Source organism: Artemia sp. Qi Xiang Cuo, chromosome 14 (genome assembly GCF_049724085.1).
Source record: "Artemia sp. Qi Xiang Cuo chromosome 14, ASM4972408v1, whole genome shotgun sequence".
NCBI lineage: Eukaryota > Metazoa > Arthropoda > Branchiopoda > Anostraca > Artemiidae > Artemia > Artemia sp. Qi Xiang Cuo.
This window is the reverse complement of record NC_142807.1, coordinates 36,125,806-36,138,899: the sequence shown is the minus strand read 5'-3', so window position 1 is coordinate 36,138,899 and position 13,094 is coordinate 36,125,806. Positions and strand designations below refer to the sequence as shown.

Genomic DNA, 13,094 nt, shown 5'->3' with positions numbered 1-13,094 from the left:
TCTTACAGAGAATATTAAACTTTTTGTATTGGGAAACATACCCGTTTGAAGCTCCATTTGGCATTGAAGAAGAGCAACAACAACATTTAAATGGGAATTTATCATTTCAATAATACCTATCGTCCTGAGTGTTACTGGAAATTTTCCCACTAAACAAGAGAAATCTACAGGGGGGAAATCAGACCCCTCTTTCCCATGCAAGGCCTAGTATTCCAAATTTTTCTTTGAAGCTTCAACTTTAAGAGGTTCGAAAGCCAATATGAGGAAAGCGTACAAGAAACAATTTTGGCCTGTTTCAAAAGAGATTTGTTGAACGCCCTTGCATCCTTCTAAATCGGGATTATATTTTAAAACTGTACCCTTTTCCCTATGCTTCCCTCTTAAAATAAATTCTCTTTTAAATCTACATATATTTACACTACAATTTTCAATAAATAAAACTACGGACCCAATACCGTTCTCATTATAATTCTCGCGATGAGTGATAATATTGTCAATCCATTGCATAAAGACTGTCTCTTAATTTTCCCAATGAGGATAGACCACCAACATCTCGGTGTGTACATTGTGATCGTACACCTCACTATGACCCTCATTCAAATAAAATATTTTTAAAACAATTGAGGCCTTAATAGAGTCCCTACCCCCCCCCCCCACAACTGAATCTGGTGCTCTAAAAGTGCACGAATTTTCTCTACATATTCATGAACTATATAAATGGGTTCGGTCATAAAATTTCCCTCCATAAGTGAATTAAACGGATCTCCAAAAGTTGCAGTATAAACGACTATTGAATTCAGTATCGAATTTGTTTGTTGAAATTCTGGTAGTGACGTGAATTGTACATCATTACCCCTCCCCTTTGTATATCATCATTACCCTCCCTCCCTTGTATATCACCACCTAAGCCCCCTTTCGCGCTTTGTTCAATAATAGGGCTGTGAAAATCCATCGAAGCCATTTGTTCTTCAATTAAATTTGATCGAATAGGGACTATATTCATTAAATCTGAGGGGGGGGGGTTCTCATTTAACTCTTTGGTAAAATTATCTAAAATTTGCAATGTATTTGGGCTTAGCCAAGGTAAAGCGCCCTCTGAACCAATAGCAATGCCTCTTTGAACTGTGCCAGTATCCGAACTGGTATAATTACTCAATAAATTGTCAAAGTCAGAAGCCGTAACGTCTAAATTAACACTACCATCACCATAACGTAAGAATTTACCATATCGGTCGTCGATAGCTGGTATTTCAGTGACCTGATTGTGACGAAACTCTCTTGGCGCGTCAATGCGAACACATAGTTCGTGAATTGTTTCTTCAGTTGGTGAGGGAGATAGTGCATATGGAACCAATGCAACCTATAAAAGAAAATAGCTTATTTTTAAAGTGTCTAAAACACCTTATTTTTAAAATTGTATTATTATTTCATATTATTTAAAAAATGTGCTTAAAAAACATGCTTAGTAGTAGTAGTAGTAGTAATAATCTGTGTGCACATAGTACCATTTGGTTAATTCAGTGTTCCCCGCTCTATATATTCCGAAAGTTCCAATTTAATAGCCACCCCATATGCATTGGTGATATAACAGATTTACCATCTAAACGAAACATAGTAGGTTTTGATTTTGTTCAAACAACTCCCCAAAAATTTCATATTAATACTCTTTATATACTTTGGAAAAAAAAACGGGGTCTTTACTTGGTAGTCTAACTCTTAAGATCATCTCCTGAAAATACCATATTTTCAATGTCTATAAACCAACCTACTTTGACCAAACATCCGTTAATGCAAGTCTGTTATTTTCAAGATTTTATGGAACAAACAATAAAATGGAGACCGTTAAGTCTCGCATCTCTTATCAAATTCTCCATGACAGCAATATTATGCAAATTAGAATCTGGAATTATTTCGAAGTCTAATGGTACAATTCTCTGTCCTTCAAATTGACTTGGGAGAAAAATCATTAGCGGAAATAATATTTTAAAACTTACATTAAGATTTGCAGCTTGCATGTTGAGGGTTGAAGGAGGCACATTCTCGCTTTGTATAGAGGGCATTGGTCTCGAATTGTCCTATATAAGCATTGCCCCGGCAAAGCTTGTATAGGTGGGGTGCACGGACCAGCAACATCATAGCCATGTATAGGCGTGGTACACTGAGCTGAAGGTCTTGGGCAACGCCCATATTGGACAACTGATGCCCTCACAGGAGTTTTATCAGTGTTTCTCGCCCTCTTTTCAGATGGACGGGGGGATTGCTCAAAATTGTCCTTAAAAGAAATTAAATTATAGTTTTTTTCGTAACTAATGAAAAAAGCGTTGTGAAAAACCAAACGATCATGTTTCTAAAAAACCAGGGCCAATAAAAAAGGCCAAACCCCCCAATTAAGGGGGTAAATTGTCAAATTTAGATAGCTAGGTAGGCTATAGATCCATCATATAACCTTCAAAATGCTATAAGTTCAAGAAACAGGGGGTATTTAGATATAGCCTTTAAATTAGATAGAAAAAGCTCGTTAACCCAGCAAATAGGCCTAAAATTTGCGATCATAGGTAAAAATGCTAGCCAATTTACACTTAATATAGTCTTCATGCAACTTCTAAAGACTAACCTAACCTAGCATAATACTATCAAAGTTAAAAACCATAGCTCCCCCCCCCCCTGAGAATATAAAAGAAACTTTATCGAAAGAAAGCTAGAAAAAAGGAATAATATGCACTCTAAAGGGCTGTTAGCATCTGCCTTTTACATAATTTTCATGTCATAAAAATATCTCTTTTATTTTGCAAATAATTCGTTTCCCTCTCTCAAATCGTCTAGAATTATGTGAACCCATAAGCTTAATCCTTTTCCTTGTCTAGCTACCAGCCTTGTTTTTGTTAATTTCCTAACCTGACACTCGCGAAGGTTGTTTACGAAATCACCCCTTTTGAGACATATTCACACAGGTTTTTTCTAAATCGCAAGTGTGAAGATTTTGATGGTTTTAAACATATCAAGGAGAAAAGACATTTTTGAGTAATAACTTCAATTGAAAGAATTAAATGGTGATGACTGGGGGGAGGAGGAAGGAGGGGTTTTTACATAGTGGAAAAAGAGCATATTTGAAACAAAGTATAAGGATTTTTTTTTTGGGGGGGGGGGTATACCCTGAATTTGAATATATCGGGGGGGGGGCTACAAAAAATGATTTTATTTGGAAAAACCAAAGAAAATTTACTAAACAGGACTCACATTATATATTTGTGTAGCGAAAACTTCTAACTGCATAGTAATCGATGTTTGTTCCAGGGTGTCGTAAAACGATATGTTACTTTAACCACAAAACATGTTCATTATAAACAAAATCTCAAGGTTGGATTGCGATGTAAGGGAAACCTTATGTAAGTCCATTGACCTAGAAATAGGTGTCAATTATCTTGTCCTGTTAGTGTTTTTGACTCCCTGATTGGCCTAGAAAGAGACACGTGATCTTATCCCGTTAGAAACACTTATCCAGCAATAATGTAAAGTCTCGTCTTTATCCATTAGGCGTAGACACATCAAACAAGTTGACCAACAAACAGAACAGAACTAAGAAAAAAACTCAAATCATATAACCAACAACAAACAGAACAGAACTAAGAAACAACATCAAACAATACTACCAAGAAACTATAAAACTATCAACCAACAGAACAGAAACAGCATCAAACAACACAACCATCAAACCATATAACCAACAAACACTAGAGCCATCAAACACTCTTATCTGGCATTGTTGTAAACCCCCGTCTGTATTCTAAGTCTCTGATTGGTCTAAAAAGATGCACGTGATCTTGTACCGTTAGACTCGATTATAGATGGCAGCAGAGGTGCCCCCCCCCCTGGAGTAATACCTAGCTCCCTACTCATTACTCGCTTTAAGATCTATTTATTCATTTATATTATTACTTGTTGTATGTTTTTTGCTACTGTTCGTTTTGGGTTTCATTTATTCTTTAATAGTAATTTCTGGTCGTTTTGAGTTTAAATTTTAACAGGTATTTATTTTTAATTAATTTTTAATTAATTTTGGTTCGTTTTTTATTGTAAAAACTTTCAAGTTTTTAAAAATTCCTTATTTTAAAATGAAACTTTTAAAAAAAATCATATGTTCATTGAAGCATCAAAACTGGTATCAAAGTAACAATATCAAAGTGAAAATGGGTTTGTGTCGGCCTCGGAGTTTTTATTATCTGATGATTGAACTATTTTTAACAAAATGACTATCTTAAAATTTTCACCGAATGGGTCGCGGGAAAAAGGGTGTGGGGGAGGGCTAATTGCCCTTCGGTCTCTTTTGACTCTTTAAAAGTGAACTATAACTTCTATTTTCAATCAAATTAGCCCTCTCTGAAGTTTATACGAGCATCCCTTCTATAAGAACCATATATGCCCCCAGGGCATAACTTACAACGCCCGTCCCCGGACCCTGGGGGTTGTTTTGACCCCGGAGTTTTAATATCTTTTGTATGAGATATTTTTCACAAAATGGTCACCTCAAATTTTTATCGGATAGGTTTATCCGTCCGATAAACCCAAAGGCGTGAAGAGTGGGAGGGGCTAGTTGCCCTCCCATCCTGTTTTACTCTGAGAACATGAACTAGAACTTCTAATTTCAATTCAAATGAGCCTTCTCTGAAGTTTATACGAGCATCCCTTTCATAAGAACCATATACGGTCTCAGGACATAGTTTACAATATATGCCTCCCCGGGCCCAGGGAGGTTGTGTTGGAGCTTTGTTATCTGACGTTTGAACTATTTAAAAAAAATGGGTATCTCAAAATTTGTATCGGATGGGCTTGGGGAAAATAGAGCATGGGGGGCTAGGGGACCTCCAATCTCTTTTGACTCTTAAAAATCGAACTAGAACTATCAATATCAATTCAAATCAGCCCTCTTTGAAGTTTATACAGGAATTTCTTCCATAAGAACCATATATGACCCCAGGGCATAACTTCCAACGCCTGCCCCCAAGCCCTTTGTGGTTGTCTCGACACCAGAGTTTTCTTTTTTTATCTGACCTTTGAACTATATTTAACAAAATAGATATCTTAAAAATTTTATCTGATGCATTTGGGGAAAAGGGGCATGGGGGGATAGATACCCTCTGATCTACTCTTAAAAACTGAACTAGAACTTTCAATTTCCAATCAAAGGAGTCTTCTCTGAAGTTTATACAAGCACCCCTTCCACAACATGTGTATATGCCCCCCCAGGCATAACTTACAACGCCTTTCCGGGCCCAGAAGGATTGGGTCAGTAGTATCTCTCGTCTGGATTCTAGGACGCCCCCGTACCAAACAGGTTCCACAGGGCATTACACCTTTACAAAGAGATTTACGCAATTTAAGGACAAGTTTTTCTGATGTAGATTTCTAGTTCATGATATACAAGTTTTTTTTTAGGTTAAATCCGTGGTCGTTCATCTGTAAGTTGATTAGTAGGTTTTTTTTTTTAAACTTGGCTAATAGGTTTTTAAACCTATTACTACGTACGCTACATGCATTCCATTTTTGGAACTAGGAGCGAGATTGTGTTATGCTATAAGACTGATTTCGTTTCATGGGTTCATTAATAGAAGGACTAATGTTTTTGAAAAGGGTAATTACTTCTTTAGTTTACGAGATTTGCGAATTTTTTGCGAAAAGATATTTGCGTAAAGGTATTGCGATGGTTAAGAATGCCTCACGGGTAATTAAAGAATGGGATGCTTGCATCAACAATACAAAGAATATGTTCAGATACTTAATAGATTTGACGCTTACAAGAGACATTGCTAGAAGGTATTCAATAGCTTATTTGAAAAGTAACGATAGAATGACATTGTGACTTGACCTAGCTTTACCTCGCCGATGTGGTCTGTATAATACACAAGTGATGTTTTGGAGCGTATTGTCAATTTAAAAAGAAATGGCTGAAAAGTGTTTTGAGGGGGATGGGTTGCATGGAGGGTTGAGTTGCACGAGGGTTCAGTTAAAGGGGATACAGTTGCATGGGGGTTTCGGTTATCCAGGGGCCCAGTTACACGGGGGAGTCAGGTGCACGGGGGTTGAGTTAAATGGGAATTGAGTTCCACGAGAGTAGTGCTTTGTCGTGGTTTAGCCGTGAGGTCCCTTACCACAACCCAAAAGGGCTCCGATCCCCCCCCCCCCGCCCTGAAGGCACCCCCCCGTCCGCAAAGGGTCTCTATGCGCCCCAAGGAGCCGTGGGTTACCTTGTAACTTTTACAGTCTCTTGATTTTCAAAGTTACGTTTGTAGGACACTGTTGTTTTAAGCCCGTGTGATTTTTTCTTTACATGGTGTGCGTTCAAAAAAGCGAGAATTTCTGTTAAATAAATAATTCTTATATTTTTTCCGTTCAATTGAAGGCGAGGATTTCTGTTAAATAAATAATTGTTATACCTTTTAAAATGACTTCACGGGGTTTGAGGGGTTCTGTTGTTTTAAGCCGTTTGATTTTTTCTTTACATGGTGTTCGTTCAAAAAGCGAGGATATTCCGTGTGATTTTTTTGGGAAGTTTAATGAATTTATTAGTTACCGAGAGTTCAATGACTCCTCCCCTCAATGACTTCCAGGGGTTTTATGACTCCTCCTCAATATGAATTCAGATGGTTTTAGGACTCATCCCCCTAGCCATAACTCCATTCAACCTTGAGCGAAGATATAAAAGTTTGATGAAGTATTTTTCTGCTTAACAACTACATTAATAACTTCCAAGAAGATAGGACTTATTTTTTAATTTAATTGGGAATGAAAAGTCAAAGTCTAACATAAAGAACAATGTATTTCGGAGGGGGTAGCTAACTTCATATACGGGATAATTTCCATTCGTCTTAGTTTTTAACGATGCTCCTTATTTCTAGTTGAAAATGCTTATTTTTTAATTTAATTGGGAATGAAATTTCAAAGTCTAACATAAAGAACAAGGTATTTCGGAGGGGGTAGCTAACTTCATATACGGGATAATTTCCATTCATCTTAGTTTTTAACGATGTTCCTTATTTCTAGTTGAAAATGCTTATTTTTTAATTTAATTGGGAATGAAAAGTCAAAGTCTAACATAAAGAACAAGGTATTTCCGAGGGGGTAGCTAACTTCATCTACGGGATAATTTCCATTCGTCTTAGTTTTTAACGATGCTCCTTATTTTTAGTTGAAAATGCTTATTTTTTTAATTTAATTGGGAATGAAAAGTCAAAGTGCCAGAATGGTTGAAATCCACTAGCTCAGTATTGGGGTCTTAGTCCACCAGCCTGAATGGTGGAAATCCACTGGCTCAGTATTGAGGTCTCAGTCCACCAGCCTGAATGGTCGAAATTCACTAGCTCAGAATTGGGGTCTTAGTCAGTGTTCAGATTGGAGCGTTGGGGTCCGACTATCTGGGCTTTATTTGTCAATACCTGAATGCTAAGCGATGGACATGAGCTCGATTGGGACCCCATTGTGAAAACGGAAAACAAAAAACAAAAAATATATTGTTGATATGTGTGTAGAGCATGGCATGGTTACCGCTAGGGGCAAGAGTCTAACCGTTGACGGTTTTAGGTATCCGTGAATAAGTTCTAAGGCGAGAGTGGAAATTGGGACAAATTTTTGGAGGTGCCCACCTCACCTGTTCAGAGTCTCAGGCAAGTGACCCTAAATTTGAAAAAGCGGAAATTGGCTCAGATTTTCTAAACTGAGCTGAGACAGTGAATATATACCATTTGAAAAGTTATTGGAGACGCTGGGCATCCTTGAACAAGTGCTAAATTAAGAGAGGAATTTGGGACAATATTTGGGGGCACCCACCCGCCCAGAGTCTCCGGCAGGTGACCCAAAAATTTAAAAAACACACAGAGACGACAGACACAAAGAGACGAATCACACACAGAGAGTACAAACACACAGAAAATACACATAGAGACTACACATAAACAGAGACTATACACACACACAGATTCAAAACACACAGAGAGATGAGACACACACACAGAAATGACAAACACACATAGAGACGACACATAAAAAGAGACGTCACACACACACACAGATACGAAACACACATAGAGACAACACACACATAGAGACAACACACACACACACACAGAGACAACATCCACACAGAGACGACAAACACACACACAGAGACGACACACACAAAGTGACGACTGACACATATAGAAGACACAAACACAGAGACGACAAACACACAGCGGCGACACACATAGAGAGACGACACACACACAGAGACGACACACTCAAAGTGACTAATAATACATAGAGACTACACACACACAGAGACGACAACCCCACAGATACTACATAAAAACACAGACTACTCACACACATATAGGACAAACACACAGAACCGACACCGCGAGAGGAGACATTCACAGAGACGATACACACACACAGAGTCAACACACACAGAGAGACGAGACACACACACAGAACTGACAAAACACACATAGAGACGACACACACAAAGAGACGTCACACACACACAGATACGAAACACACATAGAGACGACACACAAATAGAGACAACACACACACACACACAGAGACAACATCCACACAGAGACGATACACACACACAGAGACGACACACACAAAGAGATGACTAAAACACAGAGAAGACACACACAGAGAGACCACACACACACAGACACTAAACATATAGAGAGACGATACACACAAAGAGACGACACACACAAAGTGGCGAATTACACATAGAGACGACACACACACAGAGACGACAAACACACAGAGACGACACACATAGAGAGACGACATGCAAACAGAGACGACAAACACACAGAGACAACACACACATACACAGATACGAAACACACAAAGCGACGACACACGCACAGAGAGGACAAACACACAGACACGACACACACACACACACACGACAAACACAGAGAAACAACACAGACATAGAGATGACAGACACACAGATACAAAACACCCACAGAGACGACACACACACACAGAGTCCACTCACACACAGAGAGGATAAACACACAGACACGACACACACAAAGAGACAAAACACGCACAGACAGGACAAAACACACAGAAATGACACATAGAGACGACACTTTTACAGGCACTATACACACACACAGAGTCAACACACACAGAGAGACGAGACACACACACACAGAAAAGACAAACACAAAAAGAGACGACACACACAAAGAGACTTCACACACACACAGATATGAAACACACATAGGGACGACACACAAATAGAGACAACACACACACACAGACAACATCCACACAGAGACAACGACACATAGAGACGACACATGCACAGAGACGATACACACACACAGAGTCAACACACACAGAGAGACGAGACACACACACACAGAAATGACAAACACACATAGAGATGACGAACACAAAGAGAAGTTACACACAAACAGATACAAAACACACATAGTAACGACTCACACATATATACAACACACACACACAGACAACAACCACACAGAGACGACACAAACACGCACACACAGACGACACACACACAGAGACGACACACTCAAAGTGACGACTTACACATAGAGACGACACACACACAGAGACGACAAGCACACAGAAACCACACACACACACACACACACAGAGACAACACAGACACAGAGACGACACACACACAGAGACGACACACACACAGAGACAACAACACATAGAGAGACGACACGCACACAGAGACGACAAACACACAGAGACAACACACTCACAGATACGAAACACCCACAGAGACGACACATGCACAGAGACGACACACAACACACACACAGATACCAAACACACAAAGCGACGACACACGCACACAGAGGACAAACACACAGAAACGACACACACACACAGAGACGACACACACAGAGAGACAACACAGACATAGAGATGACAGACACACAGATACAAAACACCCACAGAGACGACACGCACACACAGAGTCCGCTCACACACACAGAGGACAAACACACAGAGACGACAAACACAAAGAGACGAATCACACACAGATATGACAAACACACAAAAACGACACATAGAGACGATACATGCACAGAGACGATACACACACACAGAGTCAACACACACAGAGAGACAGAGACACACACACACAGAAATGACAAACATACATAGAGATGACACACACAAAGAGACATCACACACACACAGATACGAAACAAACATAGGGACGAGACACACATAGAGACAACACACACACAGACACCATCCACACAGAGACGACACAAACACGCACACAGAGATGACAAACACACAGAGACGACACACACACAGAGACGACTGACACATAGAGACGACACACACACAGAGACGACACGCACACAGAGACGACAAACACACAGAGACAACACACACACACAGATACGAAACACCCACAGAGACGACACATGCACAGAGACGACACACACACACAGAGTCCACACACACAGAGAGAGGACAAACACACAGAGACGACAAACACACAGAGACAACACACACACACAGATACGAAACACCCACAGAGACGACACATGCACAGAGACGACCAGGTCAGGTTAGGTTAGATTAGGTTAAGTTACCTAACATTTCTAGGTTAACTTACATCAGGTTAAGTGGCGCGCCACTTAACCTGATGTAAGTTAACCTAGAAATGTTAGGTAACTTAACCTAATCTAACCTGACCTGGTCGTCTCTGTGCATGTGTCGTCTCTGTGGGTGTTTCGTATCTGTGTGTGTGTGTTGTCTCTGTGTGTTTGTCGTCTCTGTGTGTTTGTCCTCTCTCTGTGTGAGTGGACTCTGTGTGTGTGTGTCGTCTCTGTGCATGTGTGGTCTCTGTGGGTGTTTCGTATCTGTGTGTGTGTGGTGTCTCTGTGTGTTTGTCGTCTCTGTGTGAGTGTCGTCTCTCTTGGTTTTGTCATCTGTGTGTGTGTGTTTTCTCTGTGTCTTTGTAGTCTCACTGTGTGTGTCGTATCTGTGTGTGTGTGTGTGTAGTGTCTGTGTGATTGTAGTCTCTGTGTGTGTGTCGTCTCTAGGTGTCAGTCGTCACTTAGTGTGTTTCTTCTGTGTGTGTTTGTAGTGTCTGGGTGTGTGTTTGGGTCGTCTATGTGTGGCTGTTGAGTGTGTGAGTGGGTGGTGTGTGTATGTCTTTGTCGTCACTAGGTGTGTGTAGTATCTGTGAGTGTATGACGTCTCTTTGTGTGTGTCATCTCTGTGTGTGTTTTTCATTTCTGTGTGTGTGTGTCTCGTCTCTCTGTGTGTGTTGACTCTGTGTGTGTGTATCGTCTCTGTGAATGTATCGTCTCTATGTGTCGTTTCTGTGTGTTTGTCCTCTCTGTGTGTGATTCGTCTCTTTGTGTTTGTCGTCTCTGTGTGTTTGTCCTCTGTGTGTGTGAGTGGACTCTGTGTGTGTGTGTCGTCTCTGTGGGTGTTTTGTATCTGTGTGTCTGTCATCTCTCTGTCTGTGTTGTCTCTATGTGTTTGTCGTCTCTGTGTGTGTGTGTCGTTTCTGTGTGTTTGTACTCTCTGTGCGTGTGTCTTCGCTTTGTGTGTTTCGTATCTGTGTGTGTGTTGTGTGTCGTCTCTGTGAATGTGTCGTCTCTGTGGGTGTTTCGTATCTGTGTGTGTGTGTTGTCTCTGTGTGTTTGTCGTCTCTGTGTGCGTGTCGTCTCTCTTTGTGTTTTCGTCTCTGTGTGTTTGTCGTCTCTGTGTGTGTGTTGTCTCTATGTGTGTGTCGTCTATATGTATGTGTGTGTGTGTCGTGTCTGTGTGTTTTTCGTCTGTCTGGGTGTGTCTTCTCTTTGTGTATGTAGTCACTTTGTGTGTGCCGTCTGTGTGTGTGTGTCGTATCTGTGTGTGTGTGTTTCTGTCGTCTCTGTGTGGATGTTGTTTTTCTGTGTGTGTGTTGTCTCTATGTGTGTGTCGTCCCGAGTTGTGTTTTGTCTCTGTGTATGTGTGAGGTCTCTTTGTGTGTGTCATCTCTATGTGCGTTTGTCATTTCTGTGTGTGTGTGTCTAGTCTCTCTGTGTGTGTTGAGTCTGTGTGTGTGAATCGTATCTGTGCATGTGTCGTCTCTATGTGTCGTTTTATATGTGTTGTTGTTGTCTGTGTGTGTGTGTGTGTTTTATCTTTGCGTGTGTCGTCCATATGTGTGTTTCGTATCTGTGTGTGTGTGACGTATCTTTGTGTGTCATCTCTATTTGTTTTTGTCATTTCTGTGTGTGTGTGTCTCGTCTCTCTGTGTGTGTTGACTCTGTGTGTGTATCGTCTCTGTGAATGTGTCGTCTCTCGGTGTGGTTTATGTTTGTTTGTCATATCTGTGTGTGATTCGTCTCCTTTTGTCTGTAGTCTCTGTGTGTTTTTCCTCTGTGTGTGTGAGTGGACTCTGTGTGTGTGTGTCGTCTCTGTGGGTGTTTTGTATCTGTGTGTCTGTCATCTCTATGTCTGTGTTGTCTCTATGTGTGTGTCGTCTCTGTGTGTGTGTGTCGTTTCTGTGTGTTTGTCGTCTCTGTTTGCATGTCGTCTCTCTATGTGTGTCGTCTCTGTGTGTTTGTCGTCTCTGTGTGTGTCTCGTCTCTATGTGTAAGTTGTCACTTTGATTGTGTCGTCTCTGTGTGTGTGTCGTCTCTCTATCTGTGTCGTCTCTGTGTGTGTGTCGTCTCTGTGTGTGTGTCGTCTCTATGTGTAAGTCGTCCCTTTGAGTGTGTCGTCTCTGTGTGTTTGTGTCGTCTCTGTGTGGATGTTGTCTCTGTGTATGTGTGTGTTGTCTCTATGTGTGTGTCTTCTCTCTGTGTGTTTCGTCTCTGTGTGTGTGTGACTTCTCGTTGTGTGTGTCGTCTCTATGTGTGTTTTGTCAGTTCTGTGTGCATGTCTCGTCTCTCTGTGTGTGTTGACTCTGTGTGTGTGTATCGTCTCTGTGCATTTGTCCTCTCTATGTGTCGGGTCTGTGTGTTTGTCCTCTCTGTGTGTGATTCTTCTCTTTTTGTATGTAGTCTCGGTGGGTGTGTGGTCTCTGTGTGTGTGTCGTCTCTATTTATTAGTAGTCTCTTTGT

General features: G+C 40.7%; 1 protein-coding gene across 1 annotated transcript in view; it reads right to left on the bottom strand.

Annotated features, from left to right (window-relative positions):
* The window catches only part of LOC148944413 (uncharacterized), a 207,711-nt gene that overhangs the window by 83,451 nt on the left and 111,166 nt on the right, over positions 1-13,094 (bottom strand). The gene's annotated exons all lie outside the window — the stretch shown is intronic.